Here is a 21,779-nt window from a genome sequence, read left to right as displayed (position 1 = left end):
AAATAATAAAAAAAGATATAGTGAGATAAATAGTTATAAAATACTAATATGATACATTTTTAATGGCTGGTCATGCTGACTGTCCAGTGGTTCTACAGCATTGTTTTAGGGTAGAACAGAAAATAAAAAAGAAGAAAAAAAATCAAGTGTTAAGTGCTGATTTCCAAAATAGGCACTTTTTGGGGATAAGAGTTATGAAGCCCAAGGCTTCCATTTGCATGATTTGGATGTTGAGAGAACAAAGTTTTTATACAACCTGCTGTCCAAGGTTTGGAGGACTGAGGATTGTGTGTTTCACTCTAAGCCAGTGGTTCTCAGAGTGTGGTCCCTGGACCTGCAGCATCAGCATCACCTGAGAACAGTTGACCTAAAATAATAAAACAGCCAGTTATTATTTTACCAGCAAAATGAGTTTATTCGAAACAGCAAAGAATTGCAACTTGGGACAGGCAATCTATGGCAAACCACAGGCAAGTCTAGAGAACAGAGAGGTCTTTTCTTTTATAGAGGAGAAGGGGGAGTTGGGAGGAGCTGTTATAAACAAAGAGTCCATTGGAGGAAACTGGGAGTTTGAAGTGTAGTGGCTTTTCATTGGCTGAGCTGTGACAGTCTCTCATTGGCTGGAACGTTGCCCAGCAAGGAATTCTTCCTCCTGCTGGGTAGTAAAGTAGTAACCTTCTTCCTATTGGAGATGCAAAGTACCTCTCTTTCTGATGGGTCTGCAATTCCTCTAGTGGTCGGGCATGAGAGCACCCCCTTCTGGCCTCCTGACTCCATTTAAAATGAGGTTTCTCTTTATTAATTTCCAGAGAACCTATTAGAAATGCAGGTTCTCAGGAGCCAACCCAAATTGTACTTTAGGTTCCTATGGCTGCTGTAACAAATCACAAAAAAACTTAGCAGCTTAAGACAACAGACATTTATTATTTTACACTTCTGGAGGTCAGAATTCTGAAACGGGTCATACAAGGGTAAAGTTGTCAGCAGAGCTGTGTTCCTTCTGGAGGCTCTAGGGGAGAATTCATTTCCTGCCTTTTCCAGCTGCCAAAAGTCTTCTGTATTTCTTTGCTTGTGGCTGCATCACTCTGACCTCTGCCTCCTTCATCTCATCTCCTTTGACTCTTACCGTCCTGATTCACTCTTTTAAGGAAATTGTGATGACATTGGACCCACACAGATAATCCAGGATCATCTCCCACCTCAAGATCCTTAACTTAATCATGTCTGCAAAGTCCCTTTTGCCATGTGAGGGTCACATATTCACAGGCTCCAGGAATTCTTGTGCCATTATCATTAGCCATACATCAGACCATTATTCTACCGACCATACCTACTAAATCAGAAATTCTGGGGGTGGGCCCAGCAACTTGTGTTGTAATGAGCCCTCCAGGAGATGCACACCCGACTTTGAGAACCACTGCTCTAAGCCATAGAGTAAGCAGGCTGCGGGATTTGTGGTCAGGTCACAGAAGGAGAGGGAATCTCTTTGAGGACAGTGGGAGAGAGCTGGAGACATCAAACAGGGTCTACTTTCTGTTCCGTAGCCTCCCAGGGGTTGAAATCACTGTGAGGCATGAGGAGAAGGTGCTGAATACAGACCCAGGTGGGTCTGAGAATCCTGGATCAGAGAAGCTCCTAGCTGGTTTCCCATAGGAGTGCTTCCACACTACCTTGGGGTTACCTCGGAGGGCAAGAAACCACAGTGTGGCCTATCTAGTTGGAGAAAGACTGACCACCTCTCACCAGCACTCCGGCCATGACTCCCCTGGGTTTGGGTGGGAGTGGGGGGTCTGGAATAGTTGCTGAGTCTCCTGGAGAGAGTAGTGAAGAGCTCCAGAATGAAGACCCAGCGCACCTGTGGGGTGGTTCAGGGGAATACTGTAGCAGAGGCCACTTGAGCTAGGGGCTAAAGCGAGGATGAGAACTCCAATCAGAGGCCAGTGAAGATGAGACAACGCTGCTTCCCTGGTGCCAGGAAAATACACCAGCTCCTACGCACCCAGATTCTTAGGATTAGGGCAAGGAAAAGAAGAAGAGACGGCAGGGGAGGGGATCTTGAATTCCACTGCATATTCACCTGGAAGACCCTGTTTTAAACCAGAAGAGACTAAGTTACCTGAAAGTATTAATAAGCATTAAAATATATTTCAGTTTTAGCACAATACCTATAGGTTCTCAGAAAACAAGAAACAAGTATTACATATGAAATCCAGGCCCTGACCATGTCTGCACAGTAAATGATGTCCCTGGTTTACTGTAAGAAACCAGTAAGAGCTAATGGCAGAGGGAAGCCCCCAATATATCCACAATTCGTCGTATTCTTGGCGGAAGGCATGATGAACAGATAATTCAACAACAGGACTCCTGGAAAAAAGTATTTTATCTTCCCCAGTCCTGCTTTCTGCTCAAGGGCAGGATACAAGGTACATTTAATACCTGGCCACACAGCATCACATGCAAATTCCATGCAAACCCTCACCCACTCCCCTTTATCTCTTCCCTTTCTGTATTTTCCCAATGCTGGCAGAGGCAAGTGGGCCATCCTCACAACCCAGGATAAGAGGAAGGAATTAGAAAAAAGCATCCAGGGAAAATATGATTTCTTTTATTACATAGGGAGCTGGTAAAGGCCTACAAACAAACTTTACTATACTATTGAATGGAACATTAAATTTCATCAGTTTCATTATACTGGTGATAAAGACCATGTTTTGCAATGCCATTCTGGATGGTGTAATTCTGAGGAAGGGTAATTCCATGCAAACAGCTCTGACGAGGTGCTGGTATCTCCTGCCCAGTAAAATTTCCCAGGCCAACTCACACATAGTCGTCCACTCAGGGACCTAGGACCCCTGAACACCTGCTCTGGAGTGGCTCCAAATAATGTTTCTCTACTCATTTATCTTATAAGCCAATATTTCCCTCTGGGATCTCAGGTGTAGTGGTGTCCATGGCAGGACCAGGTGGGTGTTTCAGAGTCTCAGCTTAATACCCAACTCAGAATTCCACAGCAAGAAATAAGAAGCAAAAGGAAGGGAGAGAGTTTGGGAACTAATGTAAAGGTTGAAGATATGTTTGTAGTCTGAAGTTGCTTACTCTTGCCTGCCCAGCATTCCTTTGGGGGAGGATTTTAGTGAGACTGTCATTCAATGGACTCTACATCCCCATCATAAGGGGTGGGCATGTGACCCAGGCTGGCCAATCAACTCATACCCTTGGCTCCAGTGACTTGTTCGGGGCAAGGGGGCACATGACCCAGGAAGAACCAGTCACGGCTCCCGATGGTGGGAGGATTGCTAATGGGCTCTGGGAGAAAAAGAGTATCCTTTTCCACTGTAATGTCCATGTTAAACTGAAGCCTCTAGAGCTCACAAAGAGGAGAGCCTGGTAGAGAATGAAGCCAGGATAGAGGAAAGTGGGCCAGAATGATGAGGAAAAACCAAAGTTTGATGACATAGTTTGAGTCCCTTGATCTAGCTATACCTGCTGATCTACTGTTTGGACTGATTTCCAAATTGTGTGAGCAGATACATTTCCTTTAAACTATTTTGAATTGGGTTTCTATCTTTTGCAACAGAATTAATTTCTGACAAATATACACTCTAGGGAAGGATTCAGTGAAGAATGAGAAGTAAAATAATGCTTGATGGAGAAAATAGGCAATGCCACAATATCCTAGGAGAGGAAGAAAGACGAGACTAAAGAAAAAAATAAAGGAGGTTAGGGTGGGTGATATTACTGTTTAGTGGCCCTCTTCCATAGAAAAGCAATTTTTCTGTTAAAATTTCCTTTGGGGTTTTATCCCCAAAGTCTGCGAGCATGGTCCCTCTGGAAAAAGGTGACACAAAATCCTTGCTGAGGCCCATGGTGGAAATCAAAGATTTCAGCTGATCACTGGCAATTCTAGACTATTGAAATCACACTTGGCTAGAAGAACAGTGGTAGGTACAGTGCGTCTAGTGTGGTAAGACACCCTGTCCTGGATCATCACAAAACTTATTTACCATATTGCAAAACATGAAGATGACGAAAGTGAGAATCCCAGCTTACCATGGGAAGCAGGAAGATCAACAAAGAAACTCAAAACTTTTGTTCTAAATTATTTGTTCTTCTCAGGTTATTCCATCCACGTGAGAGTGTTCTGGCCACCAGGTAATTGCCCTGGGAATTTTACCAGAGAGATAATTTTGTTTAGCTCTACTTTCTGTTCTTCCTCCTATTTTGATAATAGGTAATGATTCACCACTGGATATCATGTAACCTCTTTCTTTGACTTTGTCCTGTGCTCTCTCTCTTAACTATCCAAGATGAACTAATTCCATATAGAGAAGGTCTTAACTGGAAACATGCTATTTTTTAGACTGGGTATGATTTTTAGGTAAGACAAATGTTTGTGCAAGACATTTTCATTGATGAACACAAAAGTTACATTTTCATCTTGAATATTCATGGTATTCAAGCAAACTGGGACTGGAAAAAATCCTAAAAGGGCTACTGATATTAATACATGTCATTGCTATTGCAATGGCTGGAATTTTTTGGCAGGAGTGGGGGTAAGGGGGACGTTGTGTGGTTCAGCATCCACTTACCTTCCTATTTGGAAGTCATTCCCCAGGTGTGAGATCTTGGTGGAAAGCAATGCTTTTCCTCCAACTATGGAAGCCAGAGATCTAAAGCCTGCCTTTCCCAGAATCTTAATCTTTAGGACTTGGGCATCGTGAACAAATGTATGACCTTCCTAGGATACGGAATGTCGATTGAGGGATATGAAGAGTGATGACGGCAGTCTCCCACAAATGACAGTTGTTGCGTTTCCTGTTTCTTGACCCTTTGGAGGCACTTGGTCCCATCAATTCTATTTTTCAAACCTAGTCTTCCAGACTTGCCTTGATTAAGTGAATCTCATATATATATATAAACAACTCCCATTTTGTTCAAAGAGTCAGAACTCAGTTTCCATTGCTTACAGCCACAAGTATTTTAATTATCTCCTCCTCTTCCTCCTCCTCATCGCCACAGTGTTTTCAAAGGCCCACTCCCAAAACACAGTCCCATATTTTCATGGGTCCTCAGGGTGAATGGCTCCAAGAAGGATGCACCCTCTCCAAAGAGGGACAGAGTGTGCATTTCTCCTTGTGTACCATCCCAAAAGCCCGCTCCTGCTCTCGCTCTGTCTAGGACTCTGCCTCACCTGCAGGGATGCAGTAGCATGGGGACCCAGGCAGGCCCTGGATTCCCATCTCTTCTTTTTTGGTTTCTACTGAGAAACAACTTCATAATCCCAAGTCATTAGGTGGCCTCCCCTCGACGGAAGGCTTCAGGCTATAACGTAAGGGGTGAGACTAAGATTTGACCTGGGCATGTTGGAAGAGGAAAGGGAGACTGGTGTTTGAGGGAACACTTTTCCAGGGAAGCTTATAAGAAGAACTGGGGAGACTCTACTAGTCTTTCCCATTTTAAGGTCAAAGGAGAACTCTCTCCTCCTCCTGCACAGTGATTCATTTTGTTTTGTGTTTTGAATTCTGGTTAATATTGCTCCAAACATGTCACACTCTTGGTAGCAAAGCAGCATGGTGGTATAATATGGGTATTTTGGAATTATTATTAGAGAGTGTTATGAACTGAATGCATGTCCTCCAAATTCATATGTTGAAAACCTACCCCACAATGTGACGGTATTAGGAGTTGAACTTTTGGGAGGTAATTAGTTCATGAGGGTAGAGCCCTCATGATGGGATTAGTGCCCTTAGAAGAAGAGAAAGGAGAGAGCTTGCTTTTCTCTCTCTCTGCCACAAGAAGATGGCCATCTGAAAACCAGGAAGTGGGTCTTCTCCAGACACCATATCTGCTGGCACATTGATCTTGGACTTGCCACACTCCAGAACTGTGAGAAATAAATGTTGTTGAAGCCATTTCATGCATGGTGATTTGTTATTGTAACAGTCAGAACTGACTAAGATGCGTAGACTTGGTTTCAAATCTTGGGTCTGTTGTTCAGCAGCTGGGTGACCTTAAGCAAGCTGTTTAACTTCTCTGCATCTTAGGGATTTTCTTCTTTTTCCTCTAATGCAGGTGATAATGCTGATTTCATACAGTTACCATGATAATAGGATGATAATGCAAAGGGTTTAGCTGGTGCCTAGCAGTTAATAAGGGCCCCCAAACATAGGATAATAGTAGTTGGTTTTTTCTTCTTTGTATCTGAGCACATTTGCTGTGGAGATGAGGTTACCTTGGTGTGTCCTTTCTAGGTTGAGGCTGGATGGTGGGACGGCTGATGATTGGCTAATGCTTCTTCCTCCCACAAGAGTACAAGGTAGTCTTTCATGGACAAACAATGAAGTTCACACCTCCTGTTCTTCCTGATAAGAATCTTTACTGCCTTTATTTATTTATTTATTTGTTACGCTAACAATCATTTCTGTCTTCCTATGTGCCAGGAACTCTGCTGAGCAATTTACTTGAATTAACCAATTCGATCCTTACAGCAACCCCACGACCACATACTGTTATCATCTCCCTTTTTAGATAAGAAATCAGGCTTAGAAGGTTAATTTGCCCAAAGTCACACAGCTAGTATGTAGTAGAACTGAGTTCTTTAAAAATTGTGGTAAAATATACATACCATACGAATTTATCATTTTAACCACTTCTAAGTATGTAATGCAGTGGCGTAAAAAGTACATTCACAATGCTATGCAACCATAACCACTATCCATCTCTGGAACTTTTTCATCATCCCAAGAGTTGAGCTTTTTAAGTTGAATTTGTGCAACTTCTAATTTGTGAAAGGAGCCTATTGTGAAGTGGTTATAGCATAAATTCTTCCAGGGTTCAAATCTCAGTTCTGCCACTGATGAGCTATGAGATCTTGGGGGGAAGTTACTTGATTTTTCTAGTGCTCCAGTACCTTCATCTGTAAATGGAGAGGATGATAATTAATGGTGCCTATCTTATAGAGTGGTTATAATATTAAATGACTTAAGTTATATTAAGTACTTAGAATTTACCTGGTAAATATTATGCATACAATAAGCATTAGTTATTATTACTCCATACTGCTAATTATAGGGTGCTGTGGTACTGGTGGGAGGGAAGCTGGAACATGAGAGCATTAGGAAAGATGTTGTGATGTGGAGAAGGCTTTGGACCAAATGAAGTTTTATTCAAGCTCACTTCTTTGAGCTGGGCTTGAGGTGACACGTCATTTCCTTGCATAAGGTTGATGGGGTCTCATTAGGTCTCCAAAATCTCCTCTAATATTGAAAGGCAACATGATCTCTCTCATCACTAGATAACTGGGTGACCCAAACAGGCAACTGAATACACATATGTGTGTCTCTACCTACAGAGCTGGGTCCCTGGCAGATGGAGAGCCTGGGATGAACTGCAGAACAGAAGCCTGTGTAGGCAACATCCTCAAAGCCCTCTCTTCCTCTGGACTCCAGGCCACAAACAAAAAGCTCACAACTTCCATGCCACCTCCCTCCTCCTTCCATACTGTCAAGGAATAAGTTTCAGAAAATATTAAAATCTCAAACAAATGCAGAGTGAGCATGCACCAAAGTTTTATTTAACTCATAATGAGAGAACCAGTGGTATGGCAGAGCTGGCTTCAGAGAGGATATGAGAACTGATATATAAAATATAGTGCTCTTAAAATAATAGAAGGATGCTAGAATTAGATTGCTAAATGCAATACAAAACTGCAAGACTGGTTAAGGTTCTACAAACAATATGTTCATACTGTTTGGGTCTATATTCTCTGCTGATCAGAAATCATCTGCATCTCTACTGCATAAAAATATTGTAATTTGCACCCTCCAAGTTTTTTCCAAGTTACTATCTACCCTTGCAGAGCTGGGTCCCTGGTCAATACGTAAGTTCACATTTCCTTGGAGGGTCAGGTGGTTCTTAGAGGGCTTTTAGACAATGCTCTGGCCTGATACTAGAAAGATCACAGATGTCGTTGTGCCTTATTTCCAAGTTTTGGGTGACTTTTTCATAATAATAACCAAGGTAGGGATTGATGAGCAATCAGAAATTCTTTTCCACCAAGCCTTAGGTAAGGCCTCAGTTGGCTTCTCCAGAACTGTGCTCCATGTGGCCACTACCAGTTGATGGGAACTAGTGCAAAGGATGAAATTGATTTGCCATCCACCTTGATGATGACAGTGGCTTGGTTTAGAAGTTCCAGATAGCTTCTCCCACAGCTGGCTGAGGCTATTCCAATGACTCAGTCAAAGCTCTGGCTTAGCCACGAGGAAAGACCTAAACAAGCATCATCTCTCATTGAAAGAAGGCGAGAGGCCAAAGGAAGTGGGAGGTCAAAGAAAACTATTTTTTTTCATCCTAGATGAATGTTCACTTGTTCTTCCTAAAGTCAGGATTTCATAGATAAGCTACATGGCTTCAGAGCCATTTATGTCAGGCTGATGGGATGTTTTGATTGTTCCTAGTGTAGAGAGTTGTGTGTTAATGGGTGAGGAGCTTGGAAGGGGATGGGAGATTTGCTCTTACTTACATTGGGTGCCGCTAATGACCTTACAGAGTGTATGGTCCATCCATCCAGTCAACGGACCTGTTGTAATCAAGAGAAATGGGAAGATTAGGCCCCTGAGGAGAAGCAATTATCCTTCATTCATTCCAAGGCATCCCCTGGCACCTACTATGTGCCAAGCTTTATTGAAGTCCATTGGAAGCTGTCAATGAGTCTCTCCCCTAGAAAGACCATGAGATGCTACCATATAACAAGTTTCCTTTGTGAGCTACACCAAGGCCCACGTGCTTCTGGTCTATTTGCAGCTAGAGAGAAGACTTAAGTACTGTGTCAGTGTCCTTCGTTGAAGTGTTCTTTCTTATAATTACACAGTGTTTAAATTGTCAACAAAAACTCCTGCTTGAAAATTACACTTGACATTTATATTTCTATGCAAAATTGGGAAGAAGGTGGTTCATCAATGTTTCAAATAAGGTAAGAGAACACTAATTCAGTGTCATCATAGGTCTTTCGTTTCTGTCCTGAGTGAAATGATAAAAAGGGACAGGAAATTTCCCCTCTCAGGACAGCTGTGAATGGTAGGTGAAGAAAAGCACAAGGAGGCAGAGGCTGGAAGCTGAGCAGGTGATACCTGGCATTGTGATTTTTATGCAGTAAAGGGAAAGTGGAAGATGTGACCCATCTCTGTGTCTTGGTGTCCTGTGACTTCTGCTTCACTGTTCATTAAGAGTGAAATTCCTACCTTGTTGAGAGATGGGAGACAAACCCACTTTGGTAGACCATGAAGCAACTGCACTGGGTGAGAAGCTATGGGAGGGTGGGGTGGGTCCAAAGCAAAGAAGACAGCCCCTGCCCTCCCAGAACTCACTGACCCTCAGAAGGCTGATAGTCAAAGTCCACAAGGACATTGAAACTAGAGGGTGTCAACAAGAGAAACATCCTAAGATTGTAGGTAAGAAGATTAATTATACCATGCAAATACTAATCAAAAAAATGTTGGCATAGCTATACCAATGCCAGACAAAGTAGACTCTAAGGGAAAGAGTGTTTCATACATTTTATATCTTGCACACCCCAACTGGAGCCGAAATGTTTCTGCTCTGTGACTCCTGGCCACTCTGCCTTTTCTGATCTTCCCTGGGGTGTGAATGTCAAGCCAGATCGTGGCTGTCCGCTTTGCCCATCCGTCCTACACCGTTGAAAGGAGGGAGTTCTGCCTCAACCCTAAACCTTAGGTTTTCGCTTTCATCTCTCACCCACTGCATTACCAACTCCTTCTCCTCCTCAACAAGTTTTTCCTGAGTTCCCACGCTGTTCCAGGTACATCTGGGAACAAGACAGATGGATCCCTGCTCTCCTGGGAATTGACAGTGTAATGAGGAAGACAAACATGCAGCGACTAAAGAGTCTGAGGTTAACGTGTGGTCATTGCTATTACTTTTGAGTGCACAGGGAGCTCTATTGACCTATGACAAGGGGTTCCTGATTTTAGCTGTTTCCCACCAGGGCTCCGACCACCAAGCCAATTACCACTGGCTCTTCTGAAAAGATGCCAGTAGAGGATGAAACCCTTGACAATCAACCCCAGGAGGTGTAAGAAGGATAACAGCCCTCTCCTGAATAACTGCTTGATGTTTCAGGCTGCTCAACTCTAACTCAGATGTCTGCTGCTCCTAGACTCTTGAGAAGTGACCACCATCCCCATCTGACACCTGTGGGGGACGCTTGGCTCTGCTCAGGGCTGATTGTAAAGTCAGCCCCAATGTGGGGCCTTAGCACCCAGGCCTGCAGGCCCTGGGCCACAAGGAGGAACCTGTGTTCTGGCTCGAGGTGACAAATTGCAGAATCAGTTTGGTCTGGTAATTGATTTTGAAACACCTGGGGACAGGCCAGGTAGCAGAGGCCCATGAGGGAGATAGGGCCTCTCTAGCCAAAGCTGAGTGGATGGATGGAAATTGTCGGGCAGGGGTTGTGGCTGATTTTACATCATGTAACTTGCTGAACATCAGATAACAGGCCTCATTGAAAACTGGCTCATGCCTTTAGGCGGCTTCTTTCATACCTTCTCAGAAAAGCCTGTAAATCAGGGCCCTGAATGGCTGCAGGGCTTCTGAATTCAGCCAAAGTCAGTTCCCTTCCTGTCTTCCCCAGGCTAGGTTTCAGGGTGGATGCTAGACTCTTTAGTACCTTTTGCAAATTAGTACACAATTTTACTAATTGTCCACTAGACAGATACAGTCCCAGGGACGTATGGTTTGTTAAGGGGAGTGAAGGCTGGGTTTCAGGTCCCTCTTACCGCCTTAGCAGGATGTGTTGTGAAATGCACAACCTGTGCAACTGTGCATGTCAGCCTTGCTGAGCTTTATGATCTCCAAGGACAGTTTCTATCATCCCTCCTTAAAATATGTACCTTGCAAAGACAGAGTTAGCATCAGACCCAAGGGGATGAGCAAGCAGCAATGAGAGAACAAAAGGTAGTAATCCAGCTTCAATTCTACTTCCCTGGCGAAGCCTTCGGTTCTAGGGGCACCAGAAATGATTCTGGATCCTGAACAGGTACCGAATAACCACAGAGACTCTGATAGGACACCCAGAAGGCAGGGCAAGTTTGGGGTTTCAAAGTCCAAACTAACAACCAGGTGTGTTGTTATTATCTCTTACTTTGTGATCCTCAACATCTTGGAGGAGGCAGCCTGGAAAGCATTTCTAGGGGAAGAAGATGAGGAGACTGGGATGGGAAAGCAAGGAGATGATGGGTGGAGCAGAGGCTGGAGGTGGTGGGAGGGAATGGGGCAAACATATAGGGGAAGGGGAGCAACAAAAAAAAGAAGAGAGGGTAAGCGGGGGGGGGGTGGGGGATGGAGGTCGGCTGTAGAGCAGGGGGATGAGGAATCTTGGCTGGATAACATTCTATCTTTTTCAGGTTGAAGTCAGTACAATGCTGAAGGGACTGAAGGTCTAGAGTGGTAATGGAGGACCTCTCTGAGGAGGTAACATTTAGGCTAAGAGCAAAGGTTGAAAGGAATTAGTGGACATAATCATTTCAAACAGATTTTTTAAATTGAGTATTATTTCATGTATGAGAAACACACACACACACACACACACACACACACACACACACACACCCCTTAAGCACATGGCTCAAAGAGTTTTGAGAAATGAATAGAGCTGTGTAGCCCACGCTGGTGGGAGTAGAGATCAAGGTTCCCTTTTTTCCATATAGACATCCAGGTGTTCCTGAACCATTTGTTGAAAAGACTTTACCTTCCCCACTGAGTTGCTGTCATACTTTGTAAAAAATTTACTGGTCATATAGATATGGGTCTATTTCTGGATTCTCCTCTATTCCATTGATATATTTGTCTATCTTATGCCAATACCATGTGCTTTTTATTTATTTTTTCCCCCTCTTTTTCTGTCTTTTTTTTGGCCTCCTTTTTTTACTTGACCATATTCTACTTCAATTCCTTTGGTGGTTAGTCAAAATTTTAACAGGTACACTTAAGGGTTTTTTTTTTTTTTAAATAAATTTATTTATTTTTGGCTGCATTGGGTCTTTGTTGCTGTGTGCGGGTTTTCTCTAGTTACAGCGAGCAGAGGCTACTCTTCGTTGCAGTGCACGGGCTTCTCGTTGCCATGGCTTCTCTTGTTGCTGAGCACGGGCTCTAGGTGTGCGGGCTTCAGTAGTTGTGGCACATGGGCTTAGTAGTTGTCGCTTGCGGGCTCTAGAGCGCAGGCTCAGTAGTTGTGGCACATGGGCTTAGTTGCTCCGCGGCATGTGGAATCTTCCTGGACCAGGGATTGAACCCGTGCCCCCTGCATTGGCAGGCGGATTCTTAACCACTGTGCCACCAGGGAAGCCCCTGGTGTTACTTTTTAAACCAGATAATTAGACTATTTACAATCAATGCATATTTAAAATTTTTAAATAATTACACAATTTACAATCAATGCACACGTAGACTGTCCAATCAATTTTTGCTGATTTCTGTCCTCACTAATTCTTCTTACATGACACAACCTTTGCCTTTATTTTCCTAGTTTCATTCTTTAATACTTTTTTCAGGGAGGGTCTGTGAAGAATAATAGCTCTTGATCTCTGGGTTTCTGAAAATGAATTTCAATCCAGAGTTCTATGCTCAAATGAGCTATCATCACGAGTGATTCCATTTCTAAGCATGAGTTCAAGGTGTAGTTCCCAAAGGATTTATCTTATGGACAGCCTCACATGAGTTACACAGCTGTTTTCTTTTTTTTTTTTTTAAGACAATTTTTTAGAAAGAAGTTTTAGGTTCACAGCAAAGTTCAGGGGAGAGTACAGAGATCTGTAATATAACCACTGTCCCCACACATACACAGCCTCCCCCACTATCCATATCCCCCACCACAGTGGTACATTTGTTACAAATGATGAACCTACATTGACACGTCATAATCACCCAAAGTACAGAATTTGCCTCAGGTCTTACTGATGTCATACATTCTACAGGTTTGGATAAATGTGTAATGACATGTATCCACCATTGTAGTATCGTACAGATAGTTTCACGGCCATAAAAATCCACTGTGCCCTGCCTATTCATCCACCCTTCCTCCCTCCCCTGGCAACCACTGATCTTTTGACTGTCTCCATAGTTTTGCCTTTCCCAGAATGTCACAGAGTTGGAATCATCCAGTATGTAGCCTTTTCAGATTGATTTCTTTCACACAGTAACGTACATTTACGTTTCCTCCCTATCTTTTCATGGCTTGATAGCTCATTTCTTCTTAGCACTGAATAACATTCCATTGCCTGGATGGACCAGTTTATTTATCCCTTCACCTACTGAAGGACATCTTGGTTGCTGCCAAGTTTGGGGAATTATGAATAAAGCTGCTGTAAACATCCGTGTGCAGGTTTTTGTGTGGACATATTTTCAACACCCTTGGGTAAATACCAAGGAGCGTGATTGCTGGATCAGATGGTAAGAATGTATTTTAGTTTTGTAAGAAACTGCCAAATTGTTTTCCAAAGTGGCTGTACCATTTTGTATTCCCAGGCCACATGGTTTTGATTTCTGCTTGTTACTGGGGCTAAGTTCCCCTGGTGGCCACAGGAACATTTTGTCTTTTGTTTTCAGGTTTCGCTATATGTTTTTAAACTTGGGGCGTAGTCTGTATCTGTTTAGTCCTCCATCTTGGGCAGACTTGTTTACACTCAGGAACAAGCACTACCGAGACAGAGGACAAAGCAAGTGCACAAACCCTACTGAGGCGAGAGGTTTGGAGAGAAGGCCGTCTGATTGTATGGTCATAAGAGACTGAGAGCTAATAAGGTGAGATTACAAAGGCAGGTCTGAACCACACAGGGCCAGGGTAAGGAGTTTTGAATTTATTCCCAGTGTGGTGGAAAACCATAGAAACATTTTAAGTAGAGAAAGTGACATGATTGATTTCAAGATTTAAAAAGTAATTTGGCATTTATTGCTGGCTTTCTCATTCTCTTTACTTATCTAGCTTCTGAGAGCTCCTGATTTTACTTTCATATACATATGGCTGTTTCCACAGCCTCCAAGCATTTACATTTTGAGAATGCCTTCCAAAATATAAATAAAAGTTTCCAACATTAGTCTGCAGAAAAGAAGAAATCATGGTAAAGAACTGGACTAACACTGGGTTATAAACTGCATGACTCAAAGGAAGCAAAAATGTAATTTGCATTAGTTTTAGCCAAATCTTAGTAAATTAAAATATATCAAGTAATTATTTAATAAATGCAGTGCAAGAAAAAGAGTGAGATGGAGTAGGGAAACTGTAGATTAAAAGAGACTTAAAAGAAATATCAATGAGTGATTATGTGGAGAACTTATTTGGATCTTGATTTAAGCAAACTGTAAAAAAAAAATATGACATTTGTTAGATAGTTGAATTGGATATTTTATGATATTAAGAAATTGTTACTTTACATGTGATAAGTTATTTTAAAAGCCCTTATCTTTTAGACATATATACTAAAATATTTTCAGATGAAATGGTATGACGTGATATTTCATTCAAAATAATATAGAGTGGGGTAAGTGGATGGAATTATAAATGTAACAAGATGGCTGTAAGTAAGTTGTTCAAGCTGGAAAATGGGTACATGGAAACTTATGATACTATTCAGTCTACTTTTGTATAGATTTGAAATTCCACAATAAAAATCTTTGAAAGAAATTTGCCATTTTTAAACATTCAGTAAGAAATATGAATGTAATCAATACAGATTTTCTAGATAAAAGTCTGTGATCCTTCTCCTTTCCAATCATTCTTTTCTTGATTTTATGTATTATCTATCTATCTATCTATCTATCTATCATCTATCTGTCTGCCTGCCAATCTACCCTTACATTGACAATAACAATTGTTCCAAAGTCTGACTCAGAGTTGCTGTCTCAATTTGGGTTCCCCCAGAAGCAGACCCTGAGATGAGGGTTCAAGTGCAAGCAGTTTATTTTGGAAGTGCAGGAAACATGCAAACAACGTGGATAAATCTCAAAACATTATGCTGAGCAAAAGAACCTGGGTACAAAAAAAAAATGTACTATAAGATTCCATTTATATGAAATTTTAGAACAAGCAAAACTAACATAATGTGGCAGAAACAGATCAGTGGTTGCCTAAGACAGGAGATCAGGAATTGACCACAGGGAGGAATGAGGGAATTTCTAGGGTGGATGGAAGCAGTCTACATCTCTACTGTGGTGATGGTTACCCAGGTGAATACTTTTTTTTTTTTTTAAAACAATACTTACCATAGCCCTACTTTTTTTTTTTAAGTTTTTTTTCCCCTTTTTTTTTTCAATTTTTATTTATTTATTTATGGCTGTGTTGGGTCTTCGTTTCTGTGCGAGGGCTTTCTCTAGCTGCGGCAAGCGGGGGCCACTCCCCATCGCGGTGCGCGGGCCTCTCACCATCGCGGCCTCTCCTGCTGCGGAGCACAGGCTCCAGACGCGCAGGCTCAGCAATTGTGGCTCACGGGCCCAGCCGCTCCGCGGCACGTGGGATCCTCCCAGACCAGGGCTCGAACCCGTGTCCCCTGCGTTGGCAGGCAGACTCTCAACCACTGCGCCACCAGGGAAGCCCCCAGGTGAATACTTCTGTCAACAGTCATCAAACCATAGATTTAAAATGGGTGCATCTTATCACATACACATTATACCTCAATGTTGACTAAAAACAGAAATTCCTTTTACCAGTTGACAGAGTGTCAAAATAAGAGACATATAAAATGACCTGACCTTTTAAAAGAGTTACTTTTAAAATCTTCAGCTTGAAGCCAATCTCTTCCTTGGCCCCTTCTCAGGGAAGTTCAGTGAAGAAAGAGCTTTCCATACTTCCTCCACCTTTTCATTTTCTTCCTAAGGAAGAAAGTATTTATTCCTCATCAAGGAAATGAAGAGTGAATTTATATTCGATTTTTTACATTCAGAGTTGATTTAATACGAATTAGAATTTTTGGACTAAGACAGTACTAATTCTAACACTTTTAAGTATTAAAGCCAATAAGCTTCCAACACGCATAATTCACATTCACGAGACGGCTTTTCTTAGCTTCATAATTATTACTTCCTCACACCTTTGGAATCACTGGCATCTATTTCGTGTCTTTCTCATTTTTTGTAATCTCTTCATCTGGGAGAAGTAAGCTCAGGGAGACTTCAGGCATTTCTTAGTTTTGCTCTTCTGCTCCCAGGTATAAACACTTGGAAACATAGTTTCTGATTTGAAAATTACTGACTGCCAATCCATGGGTGCTGGAGGGTGTTTTGAAACCCTCTGCCGCCACCCAGCTGTCTCTGCCTCATCATGAGGACAGATGTTTCAGCCTCACTTTCTTTCACCAGCGAGCCTTCTGGCCCAGTGGTTTCCTACTCAATTCCTGCTGGAAGCTCTAGGGCTTCTGCTACTTTTGCTACGGAGGATAGAAGCCACCTCAGAATTGTACATTTCGCTATATGGATTGTAATGTCTAAAAATCCAGATGCCAGCTTTCCCAGAATCAAGGGCATAGAGGCCATAATCTGTTGAACAGTTCTGAAATCAGCTACAGTCTTACCACCATCTTGTGCAATAACTACCATCCTGCGTAATAACTGGCCAGCCAGCAACCTAACATTCTGGGATTATTTGCTTCCCTTCAAATTTCTCTCCAGCAATATCTGCAGTTTATCCCACAGAGTTGATTTCTCCTGGCTAATTAGGAGAAACATGTTTTTTCCCTTTCCAAACCTTATTATCCAGTTTACAGCGGTAGGAGGTATTCACAGGGATTCAAGAAAAGATTCCCAACCCTCTCACCTGTTGGTGGGAATGTAAATTGGTGCAGCCACTATTGAGAACAGTGTGGAGGTTCCTTAAAAAACTAAAAATAGAGTTACCATATCATTCAGCAATCCCACTCCTGGGCATATATCCAGAAAACATGAAAACTCTAATTTGAAAAGATACATGCACCCCAATGCATGTATAGCAGCGCTATTTACAATAGCCAAGATATAGAAGCAACCTAAATGTCCATCGACAAATGAATGGATAAAGAAGATGTGGTACATATATACAACAGAATACTACCCAGCCATAAAAAAGAATGAACTAATGCCATTTGCAGCAACATGGACGGACCTAGAGCAGGGGTCCCCAACCCCTAGGCCGAGGACCGGTACTGGTCCGCGGCCTGTTAGGAACAGGGCCACACAGCAGGAGGTGAGCAGAGGGTGAGCGAGCGAAGCTTCATCTGCTCCCCATTGTTCCCGATCACTCGCATTACTGCCTGAACCTTCGCTTGTATTACTGCCTGAACCAACCCCCCTCCCATCCCTGGAAAAACTGTCTTCCACGAAACCAGTCCCTGGTACCAAAAAGGTTTGGGACCGCTGACCTAGAGATTATCATACTAAGTGAAGTAAGTCAGACAGAGAAAGACAAATAACATATGATAACACTTACATGTGGAATCTAAAAAAACGATACAAATGAACTTATTTACAAAACAGAAATAGACTCACAGACATAGGAAAAATACTTATGGCTACCAAAGGGGAAAGGGGTGGGGGGGAAGGATAAATTAGGAGTTAGGGATTAGCAGATGCATACTACTATATATAAAACAGATAAAAAACAAGAACCTACTGTATAGCACAGGGAACTACATTCAATATCTTGTAATAACCTCTAATGAAAAAGAATATAAAAAAGAATATATATATTGATATATATAAAATATATATAATTGAATCACTTTTCTCTACACCTGAAACTATCACAACGTTGTAAATCAACTGTACTTCAATTAAAAAAAAAAAAAAAAGATTCCCAGGACTTCCCTGGTGGTCCAGTGGGTAAGACTCCGTGCTCCCAATGCAGGAGGCCCGGGTTCGATTCCTGGTCGGGGAACTAGATCCTGCATACATGCCGCAAGTAAGAGCCCGCATGCCGCAATTAAAGATCCTGCGTGCCACAACTAAAACCCAGAGCAGCCTAAATAAATAAATAAATAAATAATAAATAATTTAAAAAAAAAGATTCCCGAACTCACTAGCAGCCGGGGAAATGCAGATGAGAGAAACAAAGTGCCACACCTCGTACAGATAAGATTGGCAAACGTTTTAAAGTTGGTATTTTCATTAGGTATTGCTGCATAACAAAGTGCCCCCCTTAAGATTCTTGGAATCTCTCTTACATAACAAAGAAGATCTAGGAGACATACCTTTAAATCTGACATCTCAAAGTCAGAAAATGGTCTATAGCTGCATCCTTGACTTTGACGATTTACCTGAAAATTATTCTAAGACCAGATTTTATTGAGAACACTGCAGATTTGATCTTTGCATTTTCTTACTTTGAGGACCTTTTGCTTGCTAGAAAGACCACCCTTGTCCCTCACATTTCCTCTAAATTCTGCTACAAAACTAAACAGTTCCTTCTGTAGTTCATCTCTCTGGCTTTTTAAAACCATATTTACCTATTTTACCATAGGCAGCCAGAAGAAGCCATTTGTTGCTTTTAATTTTCTACCTGGGAATTTCCCCAGCCAGATCTTGCCAGATGGGGTGGGCCCTGGAGTTAATTTCTGGGAAGAATCAGCCTCAGATGCCTTGCATCTTCTGCTTGACAGAGAGAGTAGAATCTGGTGCCTGGAACAAATCAGAAGGGAGAAGTAAATCCCAAACTAAGAATTTTATAATTCTAACCTCCTGGGGAAGGTACTGAAATTCTACTCCATTACTCTTGAAACTTCAACTAAAGACTTTGAGTTTGTGAATATATGCCTGCAGATAGAATTATCTTGCAAAACAGTGAAGTATGCAAAATCTTTGAGGAGCCAATATTTATTAAATAAATTCACAGAGAGTCACTAAAAACATTTATGTGAGGCTAGGTAAACAGAAAAAAAATTTTTTTTCCATTCAATTCACTATTATCTTTAAATACCTACTTCTTTACAAAGCCCTACATGAGGAACTTGGTTTGGAACCAAAGAACAGTGAGGCATAATCCCTGCTTTGAAGTTAGGTAATATATCATAGAATATGACCTAAGTGAATATGTGATGACACAGTTATATTCCAAGTGAGCACTCATCAAATAATTGCTTTTCCAATTTTTTTGTTATCATAGATTGACATGTGAAATCATTCTTAATACGGGATCACTAATATTGAGAATACCCTATTTATGAAATTAATCGTTTATATTGAAAACAGATTATTAATGTGAATTTAACCCATACCATCTGGAAAAAGTAAATTTAGAAAAAAGGAAATATTAAAAATATACCAGGTAGTACAATATAATTCTGTGAGATTCTGTTTGGGAAAAATTAGGGTCTTATGGGGCTAGGTTATTTTATGCCTGTTTCCCAATTCTAGTCTTTTGCTTTCCCCTGCAGTGTGACATGAGAGAAAGAGTGTGGGCTTTGAGTTCAGTAAATCTGGGTTCATATACTGCTCTATCACTTAAAAGATGTGTGACATCAGGTGAGTTACAGAATGTCTTTGTGCCTCAGTTTCTTCATGGATAAAATGGAGGCAATAAATGATATCTCCAGCCCAAAAGTCAGTGCCTGGCTGAGTGTCAGAACTCAACATTTGTTTAACAAACAATCGAATAATATCAGAAATATTCCCGGCACATGGCTGACATTTAATGACAAATCTTCGCATGGCTAGTGCAGTGGTATGAGTAACTGCTTCTACCTTGCTTCATTTTCCTCCAGGTAACATCTGGGTCCTCCATTACCAGCTCCCTTCTTGGTTAAATACCTGCTAGGGTTTCTGATGATCAAGTGTGGGTTTGTGCTTTATACTCCTGAGGTAGCTCAGGTTTTCTGTTACCATGGACTCCAGAATCTGGCCTATGGCTCACACAGCACACTTGTTGTTCTCCATTTTTAAGTTGTTGCCACCCCAATGAGGTTAAATGAGAATCTGAGGTGGGAGCAGCGAAGGTTCAAGGACCGATCCACTTGACATGGGTGTCATATGTGGTAAAGTGACATCAGGGACAATGGTCAGAGCAGAGGTCGGAGATGGGGACGTGGGTGTGAGAGCCTGCCATGAGTGGGAGAGGAGGAAGACAAGTCGCTGGGAATCACAGTCTGCCAATATTTGTCAGGTTGTCATCTTCATTACCTGGATGGTCTTGTTTGATCCTGCTGCAATTTTGCAACAACACACGATTACCCCTGCTACTCATGGGCAGACAGGCTTTTCTCCCACCCGGACAATGCAGATGGAAGAGAAATTAGCAAGGGATACCATCCAGATTAAATATGCCTTAAGGAGAACAGTGTGATTTTGTACAAGCGTGTCCATGGACTCCTACTTTACAACGAATGTCTGAAACCAGTGCATCTTTTTTCCTGGGGCAAGTGAAAACACAGGGCCATATGGAAAACAAGCTAAATATGCTGGAATGAAACTCCAGGATATAAAATTGAGCTGCTGGCTTGGAAAGTAGTATCCTCTCTGTGTAAATAGTTTCTTTGTCCAAAGAGGGCTAAACAGGGTCCATTTAAGTGTTAATGACTTTCATAATGATTAAAATTAAAATTGGAACTTACCGTGTAGTAAGAGGCTTATAGCTCTATAAAAACTTACAGAGACACCAAATAATTTTAGTAAACTGCTTATGGAAGGCTATGCCTACAGGGAGAGGGGAGGTCAGACCACAGACTCTCTTTTAAGAAGCTCCCAACACACCTTGGACTCAAATGATAAGGCACCTGTGTGTTCTCTGAAGCCAGGATTGGGAAAATGTAAGAGTGTTTCCGTAGGCAAGTGGAGAAACTGGTATCTTCATAAAAGACATTAAACACTGGAAGTTCTCTGGAGATTTTCTTGCAATTACTATTATAGCTATATCTTCTCTCCCTCCCCAAATAGCCCACTTTGATAAAGTTCGTCAACCAACTTGAATGTCAGCGAATGGCTGGTTGTATATGCATGAAATGATGATTATCTTTTAAATTGAATTTTGTATCCATTAGCCAGTGGTATTCAGTTTTCTTCCCCAAGATCTGGGAGGGCAAAAAGTTTCAGTCGCCTGATTTGGTGGCTTTGTCTCTGTGGCATGAACCGCTGAAGGGTCTGCTTCCAGCACAGGCAGCTCCCTTAATGGCTGGAGCAAACATCCCTGATCCCACTGGTGGCATCCTCTTCTTAAGTTGGGTGCATGCTTCCTCAGAGACATGATCAAGTGGTTGTATTTTATAGTACGATTAGAAATAAACCTGAGCATTGTGAGACTGAATACACAAATGGACAATGGCCAGACCACATACAAAAACAGAATTTTGATTCATAACCTGCAGCAACCGGCCCAAGAAATCAAACTTTATAATAAACAACTCAGGAAGCCAGCCTGCTACAAGCCAGACTTGGCAGGAAGTCAGATGGTTATCTCCAGGGACAATCCAGGAAGCTAAAAAATAACTTTGTAACAATCAGCCCCAAATGGTCAGGACTTGGTTAGTAACTGACAACTTCCTTAATTTTTGTCCCAATTTCCAATTTGGGATCAACTAGAGAAAGTAAAATACGAGACCCTAACCAATGATTTAAGATACCCTGCTGCTAGCTGGCCGCCTATAGCTTTCCCATGCCAACAGCCTCCAATCAAGGCACGCCTAACCCTTCCCTTTCTCCCACTGTAAAGCTTTCCCACTCTCTGCCTGCCTGAGTCTCTGCTAAGGCACAAGTGATGGTGGCTGACTCCCTAGCTATACAGCAAGCTCAGAAGAAAGTCTTTGTTTTTT

Source organism: Balaenoptera acutorostrata, chromosome 19 (genome assembly GCF_949987535.1).
Source record: "Balaenoptera acutorostrata chromosome 19, mBalAcu1.1, whole genome shotgun sequence".
NCBI lineage: Eukaryota > Metazoa > Chordata > Mammalia > Artiodactyla > Balaenopteridae > Balaenoptera > Balaenoptera acutorostrata.
The sequence above is the reverse complement of the archived record's forward strand: the minus strand, read 5'-3'. Positions refer to the sequence as shown.